Genomic DNA, 7504 nt, shown 5'->3' with positions numbered 1-7504 from the left:
CCATAGTAAGGAGGCATATTCCTTGTAGCCTGTCATGTGTATAAACTGGCACTTTATTAGTAACTACAATGTGTAGGCACTGTATGCTGCTATTATTTATGTATGCACACATGCCATGAATGTATATGGTCCTCCTTTTGTATTGATATATAATGCCCATGTTTGTACCCTATACATATTCCCACGATGAAGTGTCCTTTTGCAGTGTCCATATATTTCTGTGAAGTTGATCCCCTGTTTTTAGTTGAGTATATCTAATAAAGATATTTTTATATTTACATAAATATTTGTGGAATTGGATTGGTTTCTATTGTAGGTGCTAGCCATAGAGGTCTACCAGGGGCCTTAATCTGGTCACAAATCATGGGACTAGATCACTGAACACACCTGAAGCATACATGCACACAACCGTAGGGGGACATGTATACAGCCGCAAGCTGGCGGCCGTATATACGCCCCCCATAGACCGGCAATGGGTGCGCAGAGTCATACAGTGCTGCATATCTCTTGCCTTGCATCTCTATGGAGAGGGGAGGGGTCACCACTTCTCCTCTCCATTGCGGTGGATGTAGTCAGGCGGGCATACGTTCGTGTGACTGTAGCCTAATAGTGATGGTTCTGTGTTTGGAGTCAGTTGGGTTTCTCCCTTAACTTATCAGAGCTGAATCCCAAATAAAATGTAGAAAAATTAAGAAATTCTTGTATATACCACACTTTTACTGATGGCCCAGGGTGGGTATAAAATGGCCTTGGCCTTAGTATACTTGGGGAATATCCTTTACTAGGCCCAGGCTTGGACTCTATACTAGACCCTAGAGGTCTATGGGAATAAAACTGAAAGTAGAAGGTATTACTAGGGTTTATGTCTCATGGATTGATGGATGATGGGCCCCACATTAAACCTATCTAGTGGAACTAAGGAACATCCATTAGTATATAGTATACAAGATGTTGGGGTAACAAACCTTGGTTTTACAATATATGAACCTGCTTTATATTGACAGTATGGCCCTTTTTTGGCTACTCACTGATAGAACCCCCTCCCAAAATTGGTAAATGCTGGATAAACCCGGAAGGCCAATGGTACTCTGCATACATAGAGACTTGGATTGCCTTGGCACACAATAATCTTTTACGGATGGTTCATAAATGATCTTTTTTGCAGTCAGAGGGGTAAATCAATCCTCAGCGTCCGTCCGCACTGCTCCAGCCTCGTCGTATGGCATTCACATCACATCCAGCATATGCCCAGAGCATTGCCACCCAATGTTTATTGTTTGCTCGTCCTGGCAGGGGGGCGTCTGACCAACTCTCACACGCTGCTCGTCGTGACAGCTCGGTGTTCCCTGCCTGGGAACTGACGAAGGAATCCAGCATCTAGTGGAAGGAAGCCTGATCCCAGGGAAAAGCAGGCAGCAGCTCCCTCTTCTATCCGCCGGTGGAAGTGCACCAGCTCCAAACCCAATCTGCCGGCTCCTACCGCTGCTGTGTCTATCCTCTGATACAGTCTTTGCTTTTCCTATTTGCTTATTTTATGAGCCGGTGGAATTCTAAATCCGAGAACTTGATTGTGTCATTTAGCCGCGTCCTCTGAAACAATACGGATTAAAAGTAGGGAGCTGCTTTAACCCCTTGGCTGCTGTGAGTACACATCCTTTTTTTTCCCCCCACTGTCTATAGAAAATTTTGCAGAACATATCCCCTACGCATAGGTTTTCTTTTTTCATGCTTTTGCTGATGTGGAGCTATTTACTGATGTAGCAGAGCTGGAGCTGCGTCGTAGTAGAAGCTGCAATCCTAGAACATGCCAAATGATAAACTCAGCTCTGCTACATCTATACTTTGCAGACTTTGTAGAATTGATAACAATTTCTTCAAGGAAAGGTCTTCTGAAAAAAATTGTTAATGATACATTATGCTACAAGATCTTGAACCCGCACGATCAGGCTGGTTGTTCCCTGCTGAATGGCTAAATGGAGGGGACACACAATTAGTTTTTTTTTTTTTTTTACAAGCCCAGCCATGGGGAAAGCCATTTACTAAGCCCGGGGTATTTTACAGTACAGGGACAGGTAGGCAGACATTATCGACTATACAAAATGTATTAACATATTTAGAAAAATTATTTGGATTTTCCAAATTATTACAGAAATTTATGGAGATTTGCTTTTGAAAATGTTTAAAAAATATGCAAATTTTTAGGACTGAATCCAGATTCTTAAACAGGTATAAACCTTTGACCAAGAATACATTTGCATTTTTCAAAAAACGGCTTTATTTCATTATTATTATTATTATTATTACTATTTTACTATTTAGAATGAAATCCGCTGCTTGATCTGTCACAATATCATTAGTATATAGTATCCGAGACGGTAGGGTAACTAACGTTGGTTTTACAGTGTGTGAACCTGCCTCTATATTAACAGTATGAGATGTGGATTGTGCAGCAGAATGTTAGTTTTGCATAAGATTCCCAGTTTAATATTTCAGAATTTATCATGATATTCATCAAAGAGGTTCAACTATGTTGTCATCCAGTCTATCCAATTCTCTGAGCTTTATGTACGCACCAGAAATTAACCTCATGTCTCTTATCTAATTTTCTTTACTAATTTGATGCATTTGAACATACTTATCTAACATAAAGGGGATGTCTAGATTTAAATTTTATCAGTAATGTCTGGCCCTAAACTACAAAATATCTATATAGATCCTCTGCTCCAGTCCGGCATAGCACAACGTGCTGCTGATTTCGGTTCCAAAAAGTCACACCCTTTTTCACCTGAGCCCCACCCATTTCACTTAAATCACACCCTTTTTCAGCTAAGTCACACCCTGATTATAAGACAACCATATTAAGAGTTGTGGAAGATATTTGGTTATTTGGGACAAATTAACCCAGAATTCAGGGGAATGTAGTTTTAGTGGATCTCTCCTCAGTGGTCTCCCAAAACATCAATCTATAGTCTGGGATATTTCCCTCTCCGAACTCTACCTAGACCGGAAAAAGGATTGGTGTTGATAGTTAAATATTTCATTCTGTCTCAGAAAACATAAACAGAAATGTTAATACATTTGATAAATTGAAATATACACCACAGATAATTTTGTCATATATCAATCTACGATAATTAAAGGGTTAGTCAAGTTTACAATGTAACTAACATTACGTTTACATAAATGCATTGTATACACAATGTAAACGCAATGTTTGGACTTAACCTTGTGCATACGCTATACAGTGGACAGAGTCGTTTCTACTCTGTATTGGTTCTGGTTCTGATCTGTGCCAGGTTCCATCCAGGCAGTTCCAAATTTCTATAACAACGACCAACCTGAATGGTTGCAGGCAATAGCCGTGCAGGAATACCCCTCGCCAGCCCATTCACTCGCACCCGCTTGACACCCCTCCATACCCACTAGGTGTAAAGTGGGGGGATCAAAATTCATGGCGGTTTAAGAATAATAATCTTTATTTATATAGCGCCATCAAATTCTGTAGCGGTTTACAAATGATAGGGGACATATACAAATATAATGTTACATTACAGAGTACAAACACTCATATGGAACAATAGGAGTGAGGGCCCAAAGAATTGCGTTTTTATCAGGGCTTGTACGCCAGAAAACCAGAGTATAAGCCCTCATAAATGTTCCCCAAAGTCACTGTAGCCAATCACTAGCCTCAGTGGTATGTGGAAAAAGACTGTTGAGACCAGTGATAGTTGTTAGCACTGATGTGTGCTGAAAACCACAGCTCAACACTGGAAGTGGCGGCTCAAAGAACAGGTGCCCAAAGCATGGGAAAACATATAGGGGCACATTTACTTACCCGTTCCGTTGCGATCCCCGCTGTGCGTTGTCCGACGAGGATTCGGATCTTTTGCGATTCACATAGCTTGTGCGCCCGATTTCCTAAATCTGTCGATTCCCCCACTGAGGTCCGCCAGAGTTCACCTTCTTCCCGGTGCATGTGAGTGCTGATCTTGCGACACAATTTCGTTTTTAAATTCCGATGTCCACACTCCCCAATTTGTATCGCATGCAAGCCGGCGCCAAGGCGCCACAATCCAATCTCATGCGCCAATTCAGGGTAAAACAGTAAAAAGTCGAAAAACCCAACGAAAATGCGGTGTTCGGACCCTTAGTAAATGTGCCCCATAGACAACCCCTTTAAATTTTCATAAATTGTAAATACCTGACAAAAAAGGCAGGAATTTTGCAAAACTTCTCATTGACAGTCCCATTGAGATACACTAGAGTCAGCATATGCCTAGCCCTGTGTGCCTGATAACAGAGAACAATAGATTGCAACCAAGTGCACAGCAAATGTAGATAAGACAGTCTTTAAAAAAAAAAGCTTTATGAGCTTTGTGCTTGAATCCCCGCAGCAAAACTCTCTCTGAATAATGTATTTAAATGTTGGCAGTGAAGATGTTTGTTGCACTAATGGAAGCAAAATCACAGCCTTCTTGTCAGCCAATCGCCTCCTCTCCTGCATTGTGATTTGGGTCAAGATGGGAGATCCTAGGTCTTTTCTATGTAGACGTTAGCAGCGGAGCCTCCTTCCTAGCAGGTGGATATCGGAAAGCCTTCATATATATTTTGCACATGTATAAGGTAACCAGACTTCCCATGGCTGGATGCTTATAAAAAATGCATGCCGTGGAACTATATTGATGCCAAAGCTGGTCCTACGGAATAAAAATTTCATGAGTGCCCTGCTTAAAAATTAGGTCTGGTCACCTTATACCGCATAGAGTATGGATATAAGACGGCTTCTCCTAATGACCTTACGTCTGGGTCAGTAAAACATATTCCTCTGTCACGTTTCCTCCGATGAAGCCATCAGCAACATTCACACGTTCACAGCATAGATAGGAGAACTAAAATAAAAACCTCCTCGCTCATGCTCTTCACACGGTCAGTCAAACTCGGAGAGGAGCAGAACATTTTGGGAAGTGAATTTGTCCGGAGAGTCAGTAAAAAGGGATGTGAGGCATGTGCCTTATCTTATCTGCTCCACGTGACCACTGATGGGACACGTAGCTGGAAAGTTTCACAGACAAATCAAGGCTTATTTATTGATGTTTTTTAGGGTTTAAGTAGTTTTTGGAAATATGATGGGGCTAAATGATACACATGTTCGATTTTGTATTAAAAAAGTAGTTTAAAACTCTTAAATTTACTTAAAACTTTATGTTAATTTTTATGTTTGTGGGTGGTCTTCTATACAGGACCCTCATGTCTTGGATAGAGTATAGAGCTGTTACAATATCTCTCTTTAGAGGACCCGTCTACTACAAAGATTACACATTGATTAAAATAGACACTGTGCAATACTACATTACCCCTGCGGGGGCGCTATAGAGTTGCTTACCGCCACAGACTAATACTGATTACTGGATGTCCTAGCTATGGTTGTCACCTTTGTAATCCAAAAACAAACCTCAATAGGTGGTGGAATTCCAATGATAATATGTGCTGACGACCTATGGGGGATGTCGAGCCGCCATTTTGGATCAAGGGCACAATTTTGCAATGGGAAGGTGGTCATGTAGCATATCATAGAAGACCAGAATTGTCTCAGAAATTGATTTCCACAATCAATTTGTAATATCTCTTGGGGACAAAGTTATCAACACAGACAATCACTTTGGGAGACAATTCTGGTGATCTTCGGTCTTTGGAAAAACTTGCCCTTGATCCAATATGACGGCTTTCAACATAGCATAAAAGATAGGCCTTGCTGTGGGGTATTAGGATATGTCATATACCCTTTTGTTTATAAAAGGTATTTTAGGCTTACCAAGACAGATGTTAGGAGGGGGACCACACTACTAGATACCACCAATAGTGCAGTATTATACAGATATATTCTATAGCTCTGCAGGGAGAATAACCAGGAATCCACACAATCTCATTTACATTATCATGAATATAAAATATGGGGACAAGTAGTTTTATAGTGGAAGTTATCCTCCGGATAACGTGGAATTAGATGTGAAATGTCACATGAATTATTAGCCAGATGTTCCAGGAGTCTCTGCGAGGCTCCGATGTATACGGCATCAGGTCAATTCTTTAAGGCAAACAGAAAATCAGTTGGGATGAAGAAAAATATCAACCAGGATTAGGCCCTTTTCCTTATGCTACATATTTTATAGGATTACCATAAATAGACCTTCTTAGCCTTTGTTGAAAGAGCTGGAGAGTATGGACTTCTGTTGTGTAATATCACGTAGGCTGCAGAGCTCAGCATAGCGAGACTTCTGTGACATTAAGATTTGTGGAGCTCAATCCCGAGATTTAGGGAAGTGATTAAATTACGAGGAACTTCTGTTATTAGATATTTCAGAACTTGCCTGTCACGCCTCAAATTGGAGTCTTCTGAATGAAACTAGTAGTGTCTGGCAGATACAAGTGCTCATAGAGGGACTTGGCCATCAAAGTCATAGGTAGACATTCCGGAAAGGACTCCTGGGAGAGACAGTGGTGGGGATTTATCAGTGATTCTACACCAGTTTCTGGCATAGAAGCACTGAAATAATTGCAACTTTTACTTATTGTGACTTATTTTGTTATACTTTTTTGTGGCTACGCCAGATGGGCATGGAGAGTGGGCCGACATGTGGTGTTCCTCTGCCCAGTTCCAGTGTACTTTTTAAAACTGGTTGGACCTTGCATCGTTTTGCTGTCGACAAGGCCTATGTGTATAGATATATCCTCTGCAAAAGGGTGAGGGGGGGCGGGTTGCGTGGCCTTTTTCATACGCCGATGCACGATGATAATGATCATGCAAGTATGATAAATTTCCCCCACTAAGAGTCCTGATTACTCTGCCCAACCACAGTGATTGACATTGAGAGTTCTAATTACCCCTCCCACACAGAGTGGTTGACAGTGAGAGTCCTAATTACTCAGCCCAAACACAGTGATTGACAGTGAGAGTCCTGATTAGCCCACCCACACACAGTGATTGACAGTGAGAGTCCTGATTACCCCATCCACACACAGTGATTGTCAGTGGGAATTCTGTGTGTGGGCAGTGTATTTAGGACTCTCATTGTCAATCACTGTGTGTGGGCAGAGCATTCAAGACTGTCACTGTCAATCACTGTGTGTGGGTGGGGTATTCAAGACTCTCTCTGTCAATCACTGTGTATGGGCAGGGTAATCAGAACTCTCACTGTCAATCACTGTGTGTGGGTGGAGTAATCAGGACTCTCACTGCCAATCACAGTGTATGGGCGAGGTAATCGGAACCCCACTGTCAATCACTGTATGTGAGCGGGGTAATCAGGACTCTCACTGTCAATCACTGTGTGTGGGTGGAGTAATCAGGACTCTCACTGTCAAGCACTGCCTGTGGGTGGAGTAATCAGGACTCTCACTATCAATCACTGTGTGTGGGTGGAGTAATCAGGACTCTCACTGTCAAGCACTGCCTGTGGGTGGAGTAATCAGGACTCTCACTGTCAATCACTGTGTGTGGGTGGAG

General features: G+C 41.8%; 1 protein-coding gene across 1 annotated transcript in view; it reads left to right on the top strand.

Moving 5' to 3' along the window:
- The first annotated feature begins 1459 nt into the window (after positions 1-1459).
- PCDH1 (protocadherin 1) overlaps positions 1460-7504 on the top strand; it is a 166952-nt gene continuing 160907 nt past the window's right edge. Inside the window, exon 1 of the mRNA XM_072145643.1 lies at positions 1460-1641. The gene's annotated coding sequence lies outside the window, so the exon portion shown is untranslated. The remainder of the gene's footprint in view (positions 1642-7504) is intronic.

Source organism: Engystomops pustulosus, chromosome 4, assembly GCF_040894005.1.
Source record: "Engystomops pustulosus chromosome 4, aEngPut4.maternal, whole genome shotgun sequence".
Taxonomy (NCBI): domain Eukaryota; kingdom Metazoa; phylum Chordata; class Amphibia; order Anura; family Leptodactylidae; genus Engystomops; species Engystomops pustulosus.
The sequence above is the reverse complement of the archived record's forward strand: the minus strand, read 5'-3'. Positions and strand labels throughout refer to the sequence as shown.